Genomic DNA, 19,860 nt, shown 5'->3' on the forward strand with positions numbered 1-19,860 from the left:
GACAGTGAAGGGAGGCCAGGGCTAGAACTCAGGCCCACCACCTCCCAGATCGATGGTTCCCCTCCAGTGCAGCACTGCCCTCCTCCCCAAGCTGGAGCGGAAGCTGTGGAGAGGTGGTGTAAGATGGCCTAAGGGCTGGAGTTCTGCCATCTCCAGCCACTTATGGGCTCTGATGACTGTCCCCTGAGCCTTGGTCTCTTGTACCTGGGTGTCTGAGGTCTGGGAAGTCTGTGAAGCTGCCTACCAGTGCCACCCTCCCTGAGCAGGGATGAGTGCCACTCTCCCCAAATGCCTCCCCGCCACCAACTCCCAGGGGCCTGGTATGAGAGGCTGGGGTTTGAGGAACGTGGCTAGAATCTCCCCTTCCTCCCCTGAGGCAGAAGACATCAGCTCTTCACAGCTTCTACCTGTGGCTGTGAGAGAAGACACAACACTCTGGCCTGGCTTGCTTGCCAAGTAGGGTTAAACATGAGTTAACTCTACTAAGTGGATGAGTTCTGAGCATCTCACATTCAAAGCACAGGAATCTGAACGCTCGCCATTCACTTGGGGAACTCCAGTCATCGTCCAACTTAGCTCTGATGTCCCTTCTCAGTAAAGCTTTCCTGGATACCCCCAGCCCTGTCCCTGCCCAACGGCTCCTCCCCTCTGCTGGAGAACAGGGTCGGAGGCAGGACTAGGTAATCAGAAATGGCACTGAGGCCTCAGAATGGGAGTGGACTTCCCTGTGTCCTTCTCCTGGTGTCGAGGGCCAGCTGCCTTCCTTGTCTCGTGAATGGACTTATCTGAAGCCCGTGATGTTCACCCCAAACTTCTCCACCATGGGAGATACATGATACACCATGCTGGTGTATCAGCACCCCCTCCTTTTGATCTGGACATTTCTGAGGATGTACACATAAGGCTTGCCTTGGGAACCTCTCAGCAGCTTTCCCATGGGCTTATACCTCTTAGACTCGTCTTCCCCTTTCATGTATTCACTCAAAAAACCCTTTCTCAGCTGCTCTGGGACAGGCCTTATGCTAGATGACCAACACAGTGTAAGCACCCAATACGGCTCTGCCTGTCCTCAAGGAGCCAAAGTCTGGAGGGGGAGAAAGGGCATCACAACGCCATGAGTGCCAGGGGCTGCGACAGCAGGGCTATGCAGAGCACGGGCCTGCCCAGACGGAGGACAACTTCAGCAGGATCTGAAGGGTGAGAAGGATCACAAGAAAAGAGGGACAGAGATGGCACAGGAAGAGACGGTACATGGGAGATGAAACAGAGCATGTTCTAGGCGGAATCACAAATAGCTCACTGTTGCCGGCTGGTATAATCCGAGGCAAAGAGCGAAGGGAGGTGAGGCTAAATGCCCAGCTGAGAAGCTCTGGCCTCATCCCAACAGCAGCCTCGAGCCCTGGAAGGGTTTCAGTGCTTTGGTCAGATCTGTGGGTCAGGGATCTAGCCCTGCCTGCTGGGTCAAGAACGGCCTGGTAGCCTGTGACAATGGCTGGGGCAGGAGAGAGGCAATGGGGCCGGGAGGAAAGGCAGCGCAGATGACGGACGGCACACAGGGCTGAGGGAAAGCGAGAGGGGAAGTGTGTAGTGTCTTGTGTGGTGACTACAGAGAGAACCCAGAAGTTTCAGTTGAGTACACGCTGAGTCTCAGGAGATACCCCTGGCTCTTGGGGGTACATTATGGGGGTACATTAAGGCCGGCCTGGAGGTAGGGGTTTGGGGGCTGTTGGCCTACAGATGGTTACTGAAGCCAGGAGATGTGTGACACTGCCTGGGAGAGACTGTACAGCAAACCCAGAGCCTCAGCAAATGACTTCCTGTGGAGGCAAGAGATAAGCCAGGAGGGTGTGGCGGCTGAGGGTCCCGTAACACATGGCCTGGGAAGGGTCATCCCCAGGGACCAGGGGGCTTCCGGTGCCTGTGGCAATGGGCAATGTCAGGGGAGTGGGGAGGCAGGAAGAAGTTTTGCAGGGGCTGAGGTGGTATCAAGGAGGTGAGGAAACAGATAAGTCTTTGAAGAACTTTGTTGGTCAAGTAGAGGGGAGAAACAGGATAGTGACTGGTGGTGGACTTGGATGGAAGAAGAGGGTTTTTTAGATGGCAGAGATGTAAGCAAGTCCTAGTGATGAGGAGACCTCACAGGACAGGGAAAGTAGAACAGGAGTATGGATGGAAGAGGGAAAGTTTAAGGACAAGTTAAAATCCATTCTTCCTCAGCCGCTAACTCCCTGTGTAAGCCTGCTGTTCTCCCCCATGAGTGTGATGAGGGAGAAGGAAGAGGTGGTCTCCCAAGGCTGCCCTGATCTTCCACTCACAGGGCTCCCCAAGACTCCAGCAGGGAGTCCTACGTGGTGGCCAGGAAGCACAGGCTGGAGTAGGAGTAGTGGCATCCCCTCACACAGGCTGGCCATTAGCTAACTAGGCACATCCAAGTCTTTGGTCTTGTCTGATCCACTAGGATAATGTGTGAGATGGGGATTGTCCACCACATTAAGAAATGAGGAAACTGAGGCACAGGGAAAGGAAGTGACCAATCAAGATCAAGTACTGGTAACTGGAGGGGTTGGATTCCAGCTAAGGTCGGTGATTCCGTACCCTGATGGGTCCTAGAACACTGAAGGTGCCAGGTCCCGGGCTGGGGCAGGTGCAACCAACCTGGGCTCAGAGCCTCCCCCTCCCCAGGTAGCTTCCTGGCCCCCAAACCTGAGATTCCTATTATGATGTCAAGCCTGCCCTCCGGGTTTCCTGGGGAGGCTTCTTCCTTCTCCTTCAGCAGCTAAGAAGCCACCTCCCCCTGTCCCTCCACGAACCCTGGGCTCTGGGAAATGTCAGTATTTCTGAGAAACAGGACGTGGCCTGTGGTTTGGGGCTGTCCTGGGGGTAAGGGAAGGCCTGGGGCCCCATCAGGCACACTGGCATCTCTCTGCAAGGCAGGCCCACCCCCCCTCCCCTCACCCTGGTCCCTGGAAGACACCCTGCCTGCCTTCCCCTGCCACAAGGCCAGTTCGTGGAAGGTGAACAGGAGGTGCTGCACGAGGCTGACTGAGGTTGGAAGGGGGTGGGGTGGCCTGCATTTCTGCAGACAGGGAGTTATCTCTGACCTCCTAGAGTGGGAATTAGGACCTGGATCTCTGCTCCAGCTCAGGGCTGCTTGAAGGACCATATGACATCTGATGTCTCTCCCCAGCCCTACCTTTTCACCTCCAGCACAAAACAGACACACAAGATTTGCCCAAGGTCCAACGTGATCTAGAGTTGAGCCCTTACAGAGCCTGCAGGGTCTGACTTCCATGTCCATGCCCTCTCTGTGCCCTATGATGTCGGGGCTAGGGGTTAGATCAGCCTTCTCACCGCTCCTCTGCTGCCACCCCAGCCCCCTGCCCCTCCACTTCCCAGCAAGTCTTGTCAACTCAGAGTGATCTTTCAGAGATGCAAATCTTACCCTGCTTCCCCTCATCAAGCCCTTTCCTCAATGCCTTCCCTCCTGGCCTCTCAGGATCTGGCTCCTGCTGCCTCTTCGGTCTAACTCCCCCCATTGTCTCTCCCAGCAGCACTCTGGAATCCAGTTTGCTGCTCTGCCTCACCAAATGGGATGGACCAGAGCTCTGGGAAGACCTTGATCATGGGCTCCGACCCCATCAAGACATTCTCTGTTGTACCCTGCATACCAGTCTGTTCTTCCCAACCAACTCTTCCAGGTCCCAACTGCTCGGGCTCCTAACAGCTCTAGTCAGACAGGGCACAAAGGAGCTGCCCTTCCAGCCCTTCCAATTCCCATGGAAAGATTCTGGGGCATGACACTGGTTGGTCCATCTTGGTACATAATCCATCCTAGGTGGTCAGGAACAAGGTATTAGAACCATGATTGAAGTGGGAGGAGCAGATTCCTCAAATAAGGAGGCAGACAGCACACACACGGTCAGTAACGGGAACCCCCTTCCCAGCTACCATCGCTACAACTTCAGACAGCTTCTGAAACCAGTGCCCTCCCTTCCACACCACACGCCAGCTTATGCTCCAAGTCCTCCTCAGAAAAATCCCTCCCCAAGCCTCTCTGCTGCCCGAGCATTATTTGCTTTTCTGTAACCAAACACATGCTTTTGGATTTCAATGAACTTTCTCCCACTGGACAGTAAGCTTCTTGGGCCAGAGACCACATGGCAGTCATCTTTGCATTCCCAGCCCCTCGCCCACAGGATTCACTGCATGCTTATTGAAGAAGGACATGATGGTAGGAGGTACGATGTGGATGGTGAAGACAACAGTGGTGAGATGTGGTTGGTTGCTGACACAGAGTAGATGCTCAGTAAGTAGTTACTGAGCCTTGAATGATCACCGCTACTCCCCTCCCCACCATTGCCACTACCTTCCTCCACTACCAGGACCACCCCTCGCACTGCAGGACCCAGGCTAGAAAACCAATGGAGCCTGCACATCATAACCTAAATATTTAAAAGTTATGAACTAACTAACTCTGACTTCTTCTTTGCCAGAACATGGAAACACACAGACGGCTAAACCAGTGACTCCTGACTTCCTGTTCTCGGTCCACCTCTCTTCTCATTTCATCTCTGTCCTAGAGTGTGAAGGGCCTCAGTACACACACAAGTAGACACCCCAATCTGCATGTCTTTGGTGGTTTTAAAACATGTCCAGAATAGGGATGCCCAGTTAAGTGTCTGCCTTCAGCTCAGGTCATGATCCCAGGGTCCTGGGATGGAGCCCTGCATCAGGCTCCTTGCTCAGTAGGGAGCCTGCTTCTCCCTCTGCCTGCCACCCCACTCTGCTTGTGGTCTCTCTCTTTCTGACAAATAAATAAATAAAATATATTTTTTTACATGTCCAGAATGCTTTTATACTCCTCACATTGAAAACTCTGGCCCCTGTCCTCTCTCCCTAAATCTGGGTGGGCTGTGATTCATTTTAGCCAGTAGAATGAAGCAGAAATTATGCTGGGTGATTTCCAAGGCTAGAGCACAAAGGGTAATACAGCTACTGCTCTGCTTAATCAGCTACTTGCCCTTGGCATCTAAACCAGTATGTAAGAGGGCTAAGGAACTCTGTGGTGGCCATGTCGTGAGGAAGCCCATGCACCCAGAGAGGCCACGGAGAGATATGCCAGTGAGCTGAGCCACAGAGCTGAGCTCCCAGCCAGCTACTGGCATCATCCATTTGATCACCCTTCCAGATGATTCCAGCCCCCGCCACTGAGTCTTCCCAGTGGAGGCCCAGACATGGTGGAACAGATATGGACCATTCCCATTGTGCCCTGCTCCAGTTCCTGACCCACACAACTCACGAGCATTAAAAAACAGCTGTCATAAGCTGCTCAGCTTGGAGGTAATTTGTTACCTAGTGATAACAGCCTAAACAAAGTCCAAGCTGCATCCAAGCCCACCTCCCTCTTCCCCCCTGGATAAACTATCCCTTCTGGTTTAAAGGAAAGACCTAGAGAAGAGGACCATGCTGTCCCGGACACAGACTTGGGCTGTTGGGGCAGAGAATTCCAGGATCCTGGGTTCACAGAATGTGGGGAAAGAGGATGGGGGCACACATCTCCTTGAAGCCCATGGACTCCCTGTGCTATGGGTCAGGGTGCAGCTGAAAGAAGGTCAGAGTGGGGCATGGGTCTGAGAGTGGTCCCGCCCTCCACCGTCACTACCATCACTCCCACCACCTACTACTACCAGCACAGGGGATGCAGCTGTCCTGTGCATGCCACTGGGCCCTCAGGAAGATCCCCTTCCGGTGAGGGAGAGAGATCCACAATGACAACGGAGTGACAAGCGCTCTGCCAGAAGAAAGCACAGTGGCCATGAGGCCACGCGAGAGGAGAGTCAGAGAAAGCCTCCTAGAAGAAAGGACATCCAAATAGAAGTTTGAAAGAAGTAGCCAGGAGATGCGGAGAAGTCACATTCCGGTCCTGGGAAACAGCACGTTCAGAAGCCTGGAGACAGGTGGTACATTTGGGGAAGGGCAAGCAGATGAGGCCAGCAGGAGGGCTGTGTTGGCCCAGTGCAGGCAGGGAGGTGGGGGGTGGGAAAGACAGTCTCTAGAGAAGCCAAGAAGAGTAGGCAGAGGCCAGCTCTCCTAGGGCCCTTCAAACAGGACTGATGCTCAGGGTGGATGTGCCGACATGGCTGTCAATGCTGGTGCCTATTCTGACTGCCCAGGGCCTGTTCCAAGTCAGTTTTTACAAAGAGTATCACTACCGGCCCATATCTGCCCTTTTTCTTGAGCCTGGAAGGATTTTCAGCAGGAATATAACTCAGTCGGATTTGTGTTTTACAAAGATCTGTCAGGCTTCGGTGGGAGAAAGCCCTAGAGGGAGCCAAGAACGGAAGCTGAGCGGTCCATGAGTAAGCCGTCCCAGCTACCTGTGAGAGAGGTGGTGGCAGTCCATACCAGGGTGTGGCAACACACAGAGAGAAACAGATAGGGTTACTATTTAGAGGGTCGAATCAACAGAAGCAAGGGTGAGCCAGAGATGGCCCCTGTCTTCAGCGAGCTCAGTGCAACAGAGAAAAAACAGTGTGGACAAACGTAGCAATTAAAATCAGCTCATTTCATCCTCACCCCGAATCTCAGAGGCAGGTACCAATATTTCCCTTTTGCAAATGAGGAAAAGCGATGACCTGTGGCAGACACTCTTGGTGCCCTTCCAGCAGCCATTTTCCTACCTTCTTCTTACTCACAGGACCCCATATGGATGGGGGCTCAGCAGCTGGGGTGAACCACTGACCAATCTAAGCCAGCCTTAGCGACCCAACTCTCCTCTGCTGATGACTGCTCTAGGACTGGGTACATGATCCAGTTCTGATGTGGTGTTGAAGGGAGAATTTTCCTCCTCAAAGGAGAAAGTCACATGAGGAGAAAGCCTTTAAGCTTGCCCTCTTTTGCTTCCTAGTTCAGATGCTATCAGCTAAGGATATGAGATATGGGGCTGCAGCAGCCATACTGTGACCATGAGGCTGAGGATATGAAAGCCAGCAGTGCTGAGGAAGGCTGTAGGGAGCTGAGTCTTCCATGACATCAATGACTCACACTGAGCCAAGCTGGGGACCACCTACGTTTCTTGTTAAGCAAACAACAGATGTCCTTATAGCTTATGCCACCGCAGCAGCGCTGCCAATGACCCTCTCATCCCTTTAACATTTTCTTACACACCGGCTCCCACTGTGCTTTCCCTCCCAACATCCACCACCTGCTTCTCCTTGTCACAGGATGGCCTTCAAGCTGCTGGAGCCCATTTTAGCTACAAGCATGGAAAGGCAGAAGAGCCTGGGAATTTACACCCCTGCCCTACCCGAAGGGAGGCCCTTAACCAATGACAAATGGGTACAGAGGTGTTAGTCCTCCAGCTGCCTTGCACTCACTCATCTGGCCAGCTCTGAGGAGTGATCTGCATTGTCCCCAGAGCTCCTCGGTAGGATGGAATCAAAGTTCCTCTTTGGGGACTTGGCCTGATATCACGTTCCCCCTCCAGTCCCACTTCTCTACTTCCCTACTACTGGTTTGTCTTGGAAACACTTCCTAATACTTTATTTTCACATGATTCCTTGCCTTAAGTTCTGCTTCTAAGAATCCCAACCCAAGACCACCACTATTAGTCAGGTCTGGTACTTGCAGCCAGAGCATCCTAACAGACTTAACCCAGCAAGGCGAAGGTCTCCTAGCAAGTTTGCTCAAATGTAGTTTTCTGGCTTGCAAATCCTATGGGTTTTTTTTGTAAACACACTAATTAAAATTAGTATGATTAAAATTTATTATTATTGTAATTTATTATTGTAAAGTGCTGTATTGTAAATATAACAATGGCACCTAATTACCACTGAGTCTCTCCCATGACCCAAAACCAAGCCCTTAGCTTTGCCTCAGTGAACTCATTTAATCTTTACCAGAACCCTACTAGGGGGATACTATTTGTATTTGTTTTCTAAGCTGGGTAACAAACTAGCACAAATGTAGCTGCTTAAAACACATTTATTATCTCAGTTTATACAGGTCAGAAGTCTGGGCACAACTTAGTTGGGTTCTCTGCTAGGGTCTCAACAGTCCATGATCTAGGTATCCATAGGGGTGTGGTCTCATCTGAGACTCAACTGGGGAAAAGACCCACTTCCGAGCTTCCTCAGGTTTTTGGCAAAATCATCTCCTTGTGGTTACAGGACTGAAGTCCCTGTTTTCTCACTGGCTGCCAGCCAGGGGCCACTCTCAGTTCCTAGACCCCACCAGCTGGTCTTACAAGAGCAGCTTACTTCTTCAAAGTAAGGGCCAGAGTCTCTGACTCCAGGGAGGGTCCAGTTCCTCTTTTAAGGGTTGTACTTGATTAAATCAGGCCACCCAAGATCATCTCCCTTTTGAGTGACTCAAAATCAACTGATTTGGGACCCTAATTCTGCAAAAACCCTTCACCTTTGTCATATTCCACTGCCAGAAGCAAGTAACGGGTTCCACCCACACTCAAAGAGAAGGATTTATACAAGGTATGAACATCACGGGGGGCTAGGACTGTTTGCCACACTATTATTCCAAATTACATAGCTGGGGAAACTGAGGCAAAGAGTTTAGCAATCCTACCCAAAGTCATACTGCCAATGACTAGATGTAGAATGTGGTTTTAAGGGGCCTCTGGGTGGCTCAGTGGGTTAAAGCCTCTGCCTTCAGCTCAGGTCATGATCCCAGGGTCCTGGGATTGAGCCCCGCATCAGGCTCTCTGCTCAGCCGGGAGCCTGTTTCCCCCCTCCCGCTCTCTGCCTGCCTCTCTGCCTACTTGTGATCTGTCAAATAAATAAATAAAATCTTTAAAAGAAAAAAAAATGTGGTTTCAAACCTGTGCATTCCAGTTCAGAGCCTGTACTCTTCACCATGACCTTGCACTGACCAGCCTCTGCCCCAAGTACCTTCCCCTTCCTTATGTCCCCGAATCCCCTCAATTATTGCTAGAAGGAAAAAGAGGCTCAGAGAGATTAAGAGACCCACACAAAGTCACACAGTGGTGGAGTCGGAGTAACAAACCAGGTACATCAAACTTCTAAGCCCAAGCTTATCAGAGGAGTAGGGTGCCGAAAAAGTTCATGGGAGATGAAGAACACTCTACTGGGGCAGGGGTGGGGCAGGAATAGAAGAGGTAGCTTTTCAACAGGGTCGTAAGGAAATGACAAAATTTGGTCTTTTGAAATGGGAGGGGGCAGTAGTAGGGAGGAGGTATATTTCCAAGGAAGGAACAGCTTGGGCAAACTCAAGGAAGCAAGAAAGTGCAGGTGTCTGAGATGAGGTGGGGATGGAGGGTGGCTTCAGACCAAGACAGGAACAGTGAGAAAGCAGGCAGGAGGTGTGGCCAGGACCCACTTTGCAACACCTGGATAAGGAGTCTACGTCTTAGTTTGAAGGCAACTGGGAACCACAGCAGGGTGTTGAGCAGCAGTAGCCCTGCACCAAAATGCCTTGAGAGGTATTAATGGCAGAGTGTGGGAGAGGGGGCTGTTAGGAGTTTTCTTGCTTCTAACGGCCTTTTCCACTCAAGGACATCTTTGATTCTCCCAAACCCCAAGGAAGGAGGGTGGATGAGTGAGGTTGTACCCATTTTGAGAGCAAGGACACTGAGATCCTGGAGGACTCTCTGTGAGGGGAATGAAGCTAAGTGGTGGGCTCAAATGTCCCACTTCAGTTGTGGTGCTGGGGAGATGGGAAGGATTTTTTTTCTTACAGGAGATGGCTCCTTCATCCTTTGCACATCCCACATTAATGTACCAGAAGCAACACAGGGATTATTCAAATTGTGGGTTTTGAGGCTTCAAGCCCAAGGATTCTGATTCTGTGGAGTGGGGCCGAGTTTTGGCATTTTAAATAAGCACCTTATTTAAATAAGGCAGAACGGAAGGTCCAACCGGACTACCCCTTTAAGAAGCCCTGAAGAGCATATGGGTCAAAAATTCGGACTTGGAGCGCTGTCCACCGTGCAGCCTTCCCCCTCAAGGCCTTCTCCTCCTCCCAATGTCTCCGGTGGCTGCTTGGCCGAGTCAGACCTAATCAGCCCTCCCAACAACATTTTAGGTGCCGGCTGCCGGAGACGAGGGCTATGATTACGGGGGAAACTGAGGCTCGGTGCGCCCATAACGTGCCCCAGGCGCGTGCGCTGTAGAAGGCGCGATTCGAACTCTAGGCAGCGGCTCCGGGAGGGCTCCACTTCCCGCGGCTGCCAGCAGGGGTACGCGGAGCCTGGGGATCCGCAGGCAGGAGGCGGGGGTCGAGGCTAGGGCGCTGGAAGAACAGGGGCTTTGATTTCCATCTCCCGGCGCAGACCCAGACACTAATTAAAATCGCCTGGGCCGCGGGGGCGGCGGGGCGGGCACAAAGCCGGCTTTGACCGGGCGGCGGCGGCGCTGGCGGGCGCGGGGCCGCGCCGCACAGGGGCCGCTTGTGGGACGTGTTTGTTTTTGCTCGTAAAGCGCGGCAGCCGAGAGGTGCCCGGGCTGCGAGGGGGGCCGGAGCCGGGAGAGGGCCCCTGAGGCCATGGCCGTTCGCCCCTGCTCGGCCCGGCTGCGCGCTGCTCCCCGCTCAGCTGCCCTCGCCCCCGTGGGGCCACCCCTGCCCACCGGTCCCGTCCCATTCCGGGCCTCAGTGTCCCCGCGGATCACGTGGTCATGATGCTACCCTAATAATTCCTGAGAATTAAGGTTTATTGAGCGCTTACTGTGTCCCAAGCCCCCCGCTGAAGCTCCCCCCTCCAACTTCGTTGTATTCAGTCCTCCCAACTTCATTAATATCCCCATTTTACAGATGAAGCCTGGGGAGGTTGAGCGCCTTGCCTACGGTCACACAGCTCTAAATGTGCAAGCAAATGATCCAAGCCTGTGACTCCAGAAGTTAAAAGAGGCTGTCTCCCAGCAGAGCAAGGCTAGGGCCAGCTGGGAACTCACAGGTAAGCAGGAATTTTCCTAGTCGGAGCTTGCTCACCCTCTTATGAAGTTGTCTATGAGAATGAGCTCTCCAGCAGGGGTATTCAAGCAGAGTTCTAACACAACCACTGGTGGCTCTCTGAGGTCCCTTCCAGTCCTGGTCTTTAGGATCCCAGGCTAGCCACAGTGGCCCCTTCCATACTCGGCTGTCTGGGGCACTGGGGATGGGGTGGGGTTCAGGTCTGTGTGGGTGGGAGAGGACCAGGAAAAGATGGGAGCCTCCTTCTTGGAAGTACTATGTGTTTGGAGGGATCCCCTGCCTCCATGGTCACAGAATCACTGAACCTGAGGTTCCTGCTCTGGGCCCGGACACTCCAGTCTCCTGTGACAAGAGTCTGCTCTGGCCACAGGGATCTCTCTTCCACCCACTTTTCACCTGACTGCTGCTCATACTTCCGCTGTCAGCTCAGAGCAAGTTCTACTCTCTCAGCACCACACCCAATTAGTCCTTCAGAATACCCATCACAGGGGTAATAATGTGCTAGATGTCCTTGCCATCCTGGTCAGATCACGGCCCCTCGGGGGGCGGGGGTTGCTCTATGGGCCTCTCTTCCCTCTCTGCCACCTGCCAGTCCCTTCCCTTGATGGAGTGGGCCAGGAAGATGCACTGGGATCAGAGCTCAACCTAGGTCAGAACAGGCTCAGTTTAGTCCTGTCTGGAAAACATGGGGTGATGGTGGGTGTCGTCAGAGAGATACAGAACCCTGGTGGGGGCTCAAGTTCACTGCTTAACAGTGAACTGACACACCAGGCAATTGACAGTGCCCATCTAGGGACGTGGGCACTGACAGAGGTGACCTGTGGCCGGAGATCCTTCCACCCCTCTAAGACTGGACCCTAGCAACCTGCGTTCTAAGCCTGCGTCTTCTTCCACCCCTACCCCTGCCCTCCCCACCATGTGCATGGGTCTACACACAGATGGCTATCCCCTCCTAATCCCAGCCACCTATGAGGAGGAGAGCACGAATGGGGGGAGGAGAACAAGGAGGGAGGGTTTCTCTAAGACTCTCTCCCTCTCTAAGTCCTGGGAGCCAGAGCTTGGACAGAGACACTATTAATACAAAATTTGAAACATGTCTTCTAAAAATAGCTCCGGCTGGCAAGGCCCACCTGGCACTGGCTGCACCTTTGCGGCTTTTGGCCTGCTCCCCTCAGAGCACCGCCTCAGTCTGTCAGCAAGCATGTCACTCTGCCTTCCCCCACCCATCGTGAGGGTGGCTGCAGCTCTGGGTCCAGTCCTAGGGAGAGAGACCCAGAGAGAAGATGAGGCCTGTCCCAATCTGAATGGGGTGGGACGTGCAGGCAGAGGGGGAAGACAGTCTTACCTAAGGTGGGTGGGGGAGACAGTGCTGCCCATAGGGAGATTCCTCCAACTGGGCATGGGGGTGGTAGGGTACATATGCACAAAAGGCCAAAGCAGCACTTAAACTCTTGTGAGTAAAGATAGCCCCATCAGAGTAAAAAATACCAAGAAGAAGAAAGGAAACACAAGGGGAGAAGGGCAGGGCCAGGAGAGTGGTCCTATGGTCACCATGAATCCAGACAGGTGAGCACATGGTCACCCCCAGCAAATCCTCAGGACCAGAGCACCAAGAAGCTACCTGAGAACTCCTCTTATCCAACCCTTTCACTGAGCAAATGAGGAGGCTGAGGCCTGGCCTAGTGATGTGACTTGTTCTGGATTCCTCAGCAAGTCAGTGGCAAGACTGGGCTGAAACTTGGGTCTACTGACCTCCTGCCCTTCTCAGAGGCCTGCCTCTCTGCTGGCTGATGGAATGACTGTCATTAGTAATGAGGCTCAAAATGCTCCTTTTCCATTGCTGGTTTATTTAGAAAAGATTTACTGAGTACCTCTTTTGTGCCAGACACTGGGTATGCAATGGTAAACTGGACAGGCAGGCCCTGATTTTTGGTAACCTCTATTCCAGTCTAATAGCAAGAACTGCTAAGATATGCACAGAACTCCGCTGCATTCAAGGTGCTTTCACGTAAACTCACAAAACAACACATATTGTGTTCTCCAGGCTGTATTTGAGGAAACTGAGGCTCAGGCGGTAATAACTTTCCTGAGGTCACCCAGTAGAGTTGGGACTGGAGCTTCCCTATTTTGCCTCAGGAGGCCTTGGATTCTTTCTAAATCAGTGGGGATGGCTTGAAGGAGGCCAGTCACTCAGTCCTGGAAACCTCCTCTTCTGGATGTCCCCATGGATGAGAGCTAAGAGGGCACCTGGAGGCCCCATGACCAGAATCACCACATTACCCTGTTGTGTTTTGTTTCTGAAGGGACTCAGTGGCATCCTCTGGACACGTGACATAGGTAGATCCTGGCACCCTTGGAGGGTATGAGAAGGCTGGCTACTCCCTACTGGGTAGCTTCTACCCTGTTCTCCATAGTTCTCCCCATGGATGCATCGAGCTGCATACAAATGCTTATTCCTGGAATGGGAAGGTAAGGCCAGAGCTGTCATCTTCCTGGCCTTCACACAGGCCCCATTCAGGTTTCATAGCGGGGAGGGGTCATGGTGCTCAGCAGATGTGAAGACATGTGACCTCCTTCCAAGGAGTCTGGCTGTGCTGGGGCACTCACAACAGCCCCTGGGCATTGTCCCCCTATGATCTAGATCCCCAAGCTCACCCTGGGTATGGACCTGGCTACCATTTCTTCGTCTTTTGATGCCACAGTGAATTCTACTCTGTAGTGGGCTCATTCCAGGTGAGTTTATCTGGGGCCTGCCCATTCACTCCAGCCATTTCCCCCACACCCACAGTGCTGCCTCACCACTACATCTTTCCACTTGCTGCCCAGAACTTTCCATGATGCAATGCTTGCCTGAGTCCCCATTTATCACACACCTTGTGGGCTGACAGGGCTCTGACCGTGGGCCCAGGGAAAAACTGGCTGTTCCATTCTGCCCACAGACTCTGAGATCCATCTGCAAAAGAGAGGCATCCCCTGCCTCAGAGAGCTGCTACCTGCACAGTGCCTTCTGACGAAAATGGCCACTTCGGACCCATAACTTGCCAGCCTTGAATTATATGCCCCTTCCATCCTAGCCACACTTAAGACAAAGGCACCCAACTCTAGGTTAGACCTAAGGGAGACTAATTGCCCTAAGAGGTGGCCTGGCTCAGGAATACTGCCCCCAAGGGGACTCCAGGGTCAATAGAGGCAAACCCAATCTGAAGTCACTAAGGGTATTCACAGCCCTACCTTCTCTGCCCAACATTTCCTTCTGATGAAACAATTAGGTTACCCCACCCCCTTTCAAAGATGCACTGCTGGGCAAGTGTTTGCACTGGGGAGGCCACCGATGAGACTAGAGGTAGAAAGAGCACCAGCTCACGGCTTCCCTGGAGCCCCGAGGTGGCCTCTGGAAAGAGTCTGTCTATGAGGTGATCAGCTCACCAGTGGTGAATAGCTCAGTCTGTCTGAATGCTCCCTCCAGGGGTCTGGCCCGGGCCCCGTCATGGCAATGAATGGATGAAAGTAGAGGAGGATGGGCCATGTGGAGTGACCTTGGTATCTGAGCCCTTCCCAGTTCCAGGCCATGCATTTCTCCTCTGGCCTACCCCTGCACCCCAGAGAAGGACTCCTAAAATGGCCTGAGAGAGAGCCCGTGGTCCCTACAACCAAAATGCTTGTTGATGTAATTGATTTTGTTTTGTGGGGGCTTACGTGGGAGGCCCAGAGGGTGGGCAGAAAAGAGTACAGATGAGCAGAAGGCTGAGTCATGGGACTAGGAGGGCCTGAGCTGGGAGCTGGGGATGTGCCTGGAGAGGGCTCTGGAGAGGGCTCTGGAGAGCCTGCTAGGCCAGCAGACGTGCAGTTTAGACCCTGACATAAAAATCCTCTTGCCATCTCCCATCTCCCCACAGTACCTCAGTGGGTCGCTATTCCTTGCAACCCAAGCAGCCCAGACTTAACCACCAGACTGCAGCAGAAACCCTGGGGTTGGAAGCGAAAAGCCCAACCCTGCCATCAACGGCCAGGTGACCCAGATAAGCCACTCGCTCTCTCCCAAACTCAGTTTTCCCATCTGGAAATTGGGGAGACCAATCCCAGTTTCTCCAAATCCTCCCACAAGACATGAGGTTGGCAGGGGGCAGGCGTTGTGTGAATACAATGAGATCACAAATTGGAAACCACACCGAGACGTGGCATCCAATTACATGTGATTCATCGTTTATGACCTCACCCGCGTGAAAACACCAAATGGCAAATCCTCGCCTTCTTCCCTCACTCAGGTTAGCAGATGATTCAGTCATTTGGTCAATGGATACAGAAAAAGCCTCACTTGGGTCTTGAGAAGCGCGCACACACACCCTGGTGTAGCCCTCCGAGAGCTCACAGTCTGTCTAGAAGGTGAGGTCCACACAAAACCTAATCACCATTTTGGGGAGTCCTCTCTGCCCACACTGGGCAGTGTGTTCCATACATGATGTCTCATTGAACAGCTCACCCCATCAGGTGGGTGGAATGAACCTCTGTACACAAAAGGGGAACCTGAGATTGAGGGCGGCTGCCAGGGAGGCTGGTCCAACTCAAAATCATCAGGGGATGGGAGGCATTGGCACTGCGGTCCTGACAGTCTCCCTGGCTGCCTGGGGGAGGCTGCTGAGAGGGGTCTGTGAGCAGGGGGAGGTGTTGCCCATGGTCACTCCCTGAAGCCTGCTTTGGCCTGGTCCAGGGCTGGGTCCTGGCATCTGCGACAGAATTTTGAACTTTTACTGAAAAACACATGGTCTGGCCAGAACTGTGTGTCAACCCCACGTCTCCTGGTGATCCCTCCCAGGGTACCCACCCCTACCCTGGCACATGTGACCCCCTCACCAGTAAGAACTGCAGCAGCTCCTGGGTGTGTGTGCAGCTAGCTCCCCAGAAAGACTGGGAGCTCTTTGGCCCGTTACAGAGAACGAATCCCCCTCACCTTTGACCCCTCTGTGGGGTCAAGCCCCTGGGTCTAAGAGATTGGGTGCAGCTCAGGGTCTTGCCCAGTATGTCTGTAGGAGTCCCACAGCTGCCATTTCCAGAAGGACGTGTTTAAATGTGTGTGCCAAACACAGTGCTGGGTCCTTGCCCCACATTGTCTTCAATCTGCACATGAAATGCTCTTGTAGTCCAGTTGTACAGATGAGGAGATGGAGGCTTACAGAAGTTTAGGGACTTGCCCAAGATCACACAACTAACTAGTAAATGACGGAGCCGGGCCTCTATCTTGTCACCTGACTCTGTACAGCAGCCTTTGGGTAAAGATCAAATTTTCCCTCTGGCATTTAAAACTTTGAGCAGGATGACCTCAAAACCATCAACAAGAAGGGTCCCCCTCCTCACTGTCCCCATGCAGGCCTGCTCCTTCCCCCTCAACACCTGTTCATTCCCATCACCCCCCGGAGCCCTCCCCTTTCCAAGGACATAAAGATGGGGGGTGGTGGGGACTGAGGAGAGTTAGGAGGGGAGGGAAGGGAGCAAGGGGTCTCCAAAAACAAGAAAGATGGGACACACAGACACAGGAAAAGAGGCCAGCATCTCCTCAGGACCCAGTGGGTTTCTTTCTCCCCTTCTGCATGCCACTTGGGCAGACAGACAGTCAGTACCGTCAGTTGACCGAGTGCCACAGACTAAATGTCATACCCTGGGCAAAGAGCACAGTCCCTTGGAGCCCCTCTCCGCCTCACCCCTCACTAGAAGGAGTGGGCTCAGGAGGCCTCGCCAGTTCCCACGCTCTGCCCCTGAATGGTGGTTGCGGGGCCGTAACCCATCCTGCTCATGCTCCTGCCAGGGATGCTCTCTCGCAGTGGCACTGACCAACGCCCCCATCACCGACACAACACACAGTTCTCTGGAAGTGGGGAGGGGTCCAGCCTAGTGGATGCGCTGCTGTGGGAAGGGTCTTAAGAGCAGTGGAATGCGAGGCGGGCCCCCGAGTTCTGGTTCCACTCTGTCGTCCACTCTGCCTAGTGATGTCGGGCAGACTAGCTCTCTTCTCAGCCTGTCTCCTCAGCTGTGGGTAGGGGTGGGGGTGGGGGTGCCTAGTCTCTAAGCACGCTTCCAGTCCTGACAATGAAGGAGGTAGCGGCTGCAGAGGAATTCCAGGCATGGACGGGGGATGCTGGGGGTCAGGCCTTACAGTCCTTGGGCAGCAGGGCCTCTGGCACTGGCTGCTCTCTTCCCTGGGGGCAGCTGCTGGGCCTGACTGAGCAACACAGAGAGGAGGGCCAGGGGCCTCGATGAGGAGAGGTACCCCACAGGGGAGATGGGGGTGACAAGGGAAGAGACTGACAGGAGAAGGCTGAGTGGGAGAAAAGGGAGAGGTGGAGGCAGAGAGGGAGGTCGGAGAACACACTGGTGGGGAAGGCTGTGGGAGAAGGGCCAAGTCAGGTCCCCAGCTGCACACCCGGGGCAGGAAGCACCAAGGGTGGAGTGCAGATGGGGCCGGGGCAAAGTTCGTTGCTATTTTTCATAAGAAAAAACTGGGGAACCTCCAAGTGTGGGAGTGTTAGGAACCCCTTGATGTCTCTCCTGAACCCTTCTGGTACAAGACTGTAAAAGCACACTGACATCTACAAAGTTCAAGCGATATGCACCCAGGAAAGTCTGGAAGGACCTCTTGTCAGGGAGGGAGGGAACAATGGGGAAAAGGTATGCCAGGCACCAATTACATAGGCAACCACATATTAAGCCAGAGAGTAGGTACATAGGTGTTGATAATATTATTCCTATACTGTTTCATATGTTGACATAGTTTATTAAGAAAAAAATCCCCAGGGGCGCCCAGGTGGCTCAGTGGGTTAAGGCCTCTGCCTTCAGCTCAGGTCATGGTCTCAGGGTCCTGGGATGGAGTCCCACATCAGGCTCCCTACTCAGCACAGAGCCTGCTGCCCCCTCTCTGCACATCTCTTGCCTACTTGTGATCTCTGTCTCTGTCAAATAAATAAATAAAATCTTTAAAAAAAAAAAATCCCTGAGGGGCGCCTGGGTGGCTCAGTGGGTTAAGGCCTCTGCCTTCGGCTCGGGTCATGATCACGGGGTCCTGGGATCAAGCCTCGAATCGGGCTCCCTGCTCGGCAGGAAGCCTGTTTCTCCCTCTCCCACTTCTCCTGCTTGTGTTCCCTCTCTCACTGTGTCTTTCTCTCTGTCCAATAAATAAATAAAATCTTAAAAAAAAAAAAAGAAGGAAAAGAAAAAAAAAAACTCCCTATAGAGGAACTTGCCAAAAGTCTCAAAGGTGGTTCTTTGGGAAAATGGAATTATCACAATCGTTACTATCTTCTTTTCAGTTCTGGTATTTTCCAAATGTTCTACATGGAGCAGATATGTAAAAAATACTAAACCCTCTAAAATGAACTCTTCCTGCTATGACCATAGTTTTAGTCTTGAATGGAAATTAAACACAACTGTTTGAGCCACCTCAGCCTCAAATCCTTTCATTCATCAGTGCACAGCCTCTATAAGCCAGCAGCCCCTCCACATTCTCCCTCCCCACCCCGCAACCCATGTCTCTCCAAGGCACAGCTTCCAGCCCTCTTAGTTCCTCAAGCCCAGTAACACTCTAGGGAGAGAGGAAAGATTATTAGGTTTATAATAGGAAAAGGGCTTGAGACTTTACTGGTTTGGGCTCCTGACCACTCTAAATCTTTGTTTCGCTATTTGTAAAATGACCCAAGATTTTTATGAGGACCCAATGAGATAATACATATAAAGCATCAGCATTAATTAACAGTGCCTGGAGCATAGGAAGTATTTAATAAATTCATTTTCATCATCATAGATGACGGTCTACCGCTTCCTCTAGGAAGCCTTCATGAAAGAAATATTTCAGTTTGAACTGAGCACCAAGCTGGCCTCCTCCTCCTGGCAAAAAATCTCAATCCTGGGGCACCTGGGTGGCTCAGTTGGTTAAGCCACTGCCTTCAGCTCCAGTCATGATCCTGGAGTCCTGGGATCGAGCCCCATATCGGGCTTCCCCTGCTCTGCAGGGAGCCTGCTTCTCCCTTTCCCTCTGCCTCTCCCCCTGCTGTGCTCTCTCTCTTTCTCTGTCAAATAAATAAATATTTTAAAATTTTTTTTAAAAAATCTGGCTCCTAGTCTCAGCTCTGTCAGTAGCTATGTGACACTGTGCAAGTTCCTCCCCTTCACGATGCCTCAGTTTCCTCATCTGCAAAATGGTAGGCTTGGACTTCCTATTCCAATAGTCTATGACTAGGGTAACCATAAAAACCAGGAAGTTTTTGGGAGAGAAAAGGGCACTATCAGTAATCATTTTAGGATGACAGCTTTAAGGTAGGACAATCCCTGGCACACTGGGAAGTCTGGTCACTCCACCCTTAACAGATCCACTATCTCCTTGCCCATCAGTAGGGTAGGCAACACAATGCTCCCCCTCCCAAAGATGGTCACTTCCTAACCCCTGGGAACCTGAGGATATTTTAGATCACATAGGAAAAGGAATTAAGGTTGTAGATCAACTGACCTTGAGATGGGTCATCTGGATGGTCTGGGTGAGCCCAGTGTAATCAAGGATCCTAATAAAGAGGGAAGGGAAAGAGGGAGTGCCAGGATGATACAATGTAAGAATGGCTTGACCAGCCATTGCTCGCTCTGAAGAAGGATCCAAGCAATCCGGGCAGCCTCAAGATGCTTGAAACAGTAAGAAAATGGATTTTCCCCTAGAGCCTCCAAAAAGGGATACAGACATGCTGATGCCTTGATTTTAGCCCAGTGAGACCCATTTTGAACTTTTGACATCCAGAACTATGAGACAATAAGTGAGTCGCTCTTAGCCACCAAGTTCATGGTGATCTGTTACAGCAGCAATAGGAAACTAATACACCTAGTATGGCTCAGTGGGTCCCTCTGCTGGCTGTTCCTCGAATGCTGTCCTTGGAGCGTAAGAAAACT

General features: G+C 52.4%; 1 protein-coding gene across 1 annotated transcript in view; it reads right to left on the minus strand.

Annotated features, from left to right (window-relative positions):
* The window catches only part of POLD3 (DNA polymerase delta 3, accessory subunit), a 117,843-nt gene that overhangs the window by 5,364 nt on the left and 92,619 nt on the right, over window positions 1-19,860 (minus strand). The gene's annotated exons all lie outside the window — the stretch shown is intronic.

Source organism: Lontra canadensis, unplaced genomic scaffold, assembly GCF_010015895.1.
Source record: "Lontra canadensis isolate GAN:19392208 unplaced genomic scaffold, GSC_riverotter_1.0 scaffold7, whole genome shotgun sequence".
Taxonomy (NCBI): domain Eukaryota; kingdom Metazoa; phylum Chordata; class Mammalia; order Carnivora; family Mustelidae; genus Lontra; species Lontra canadensis.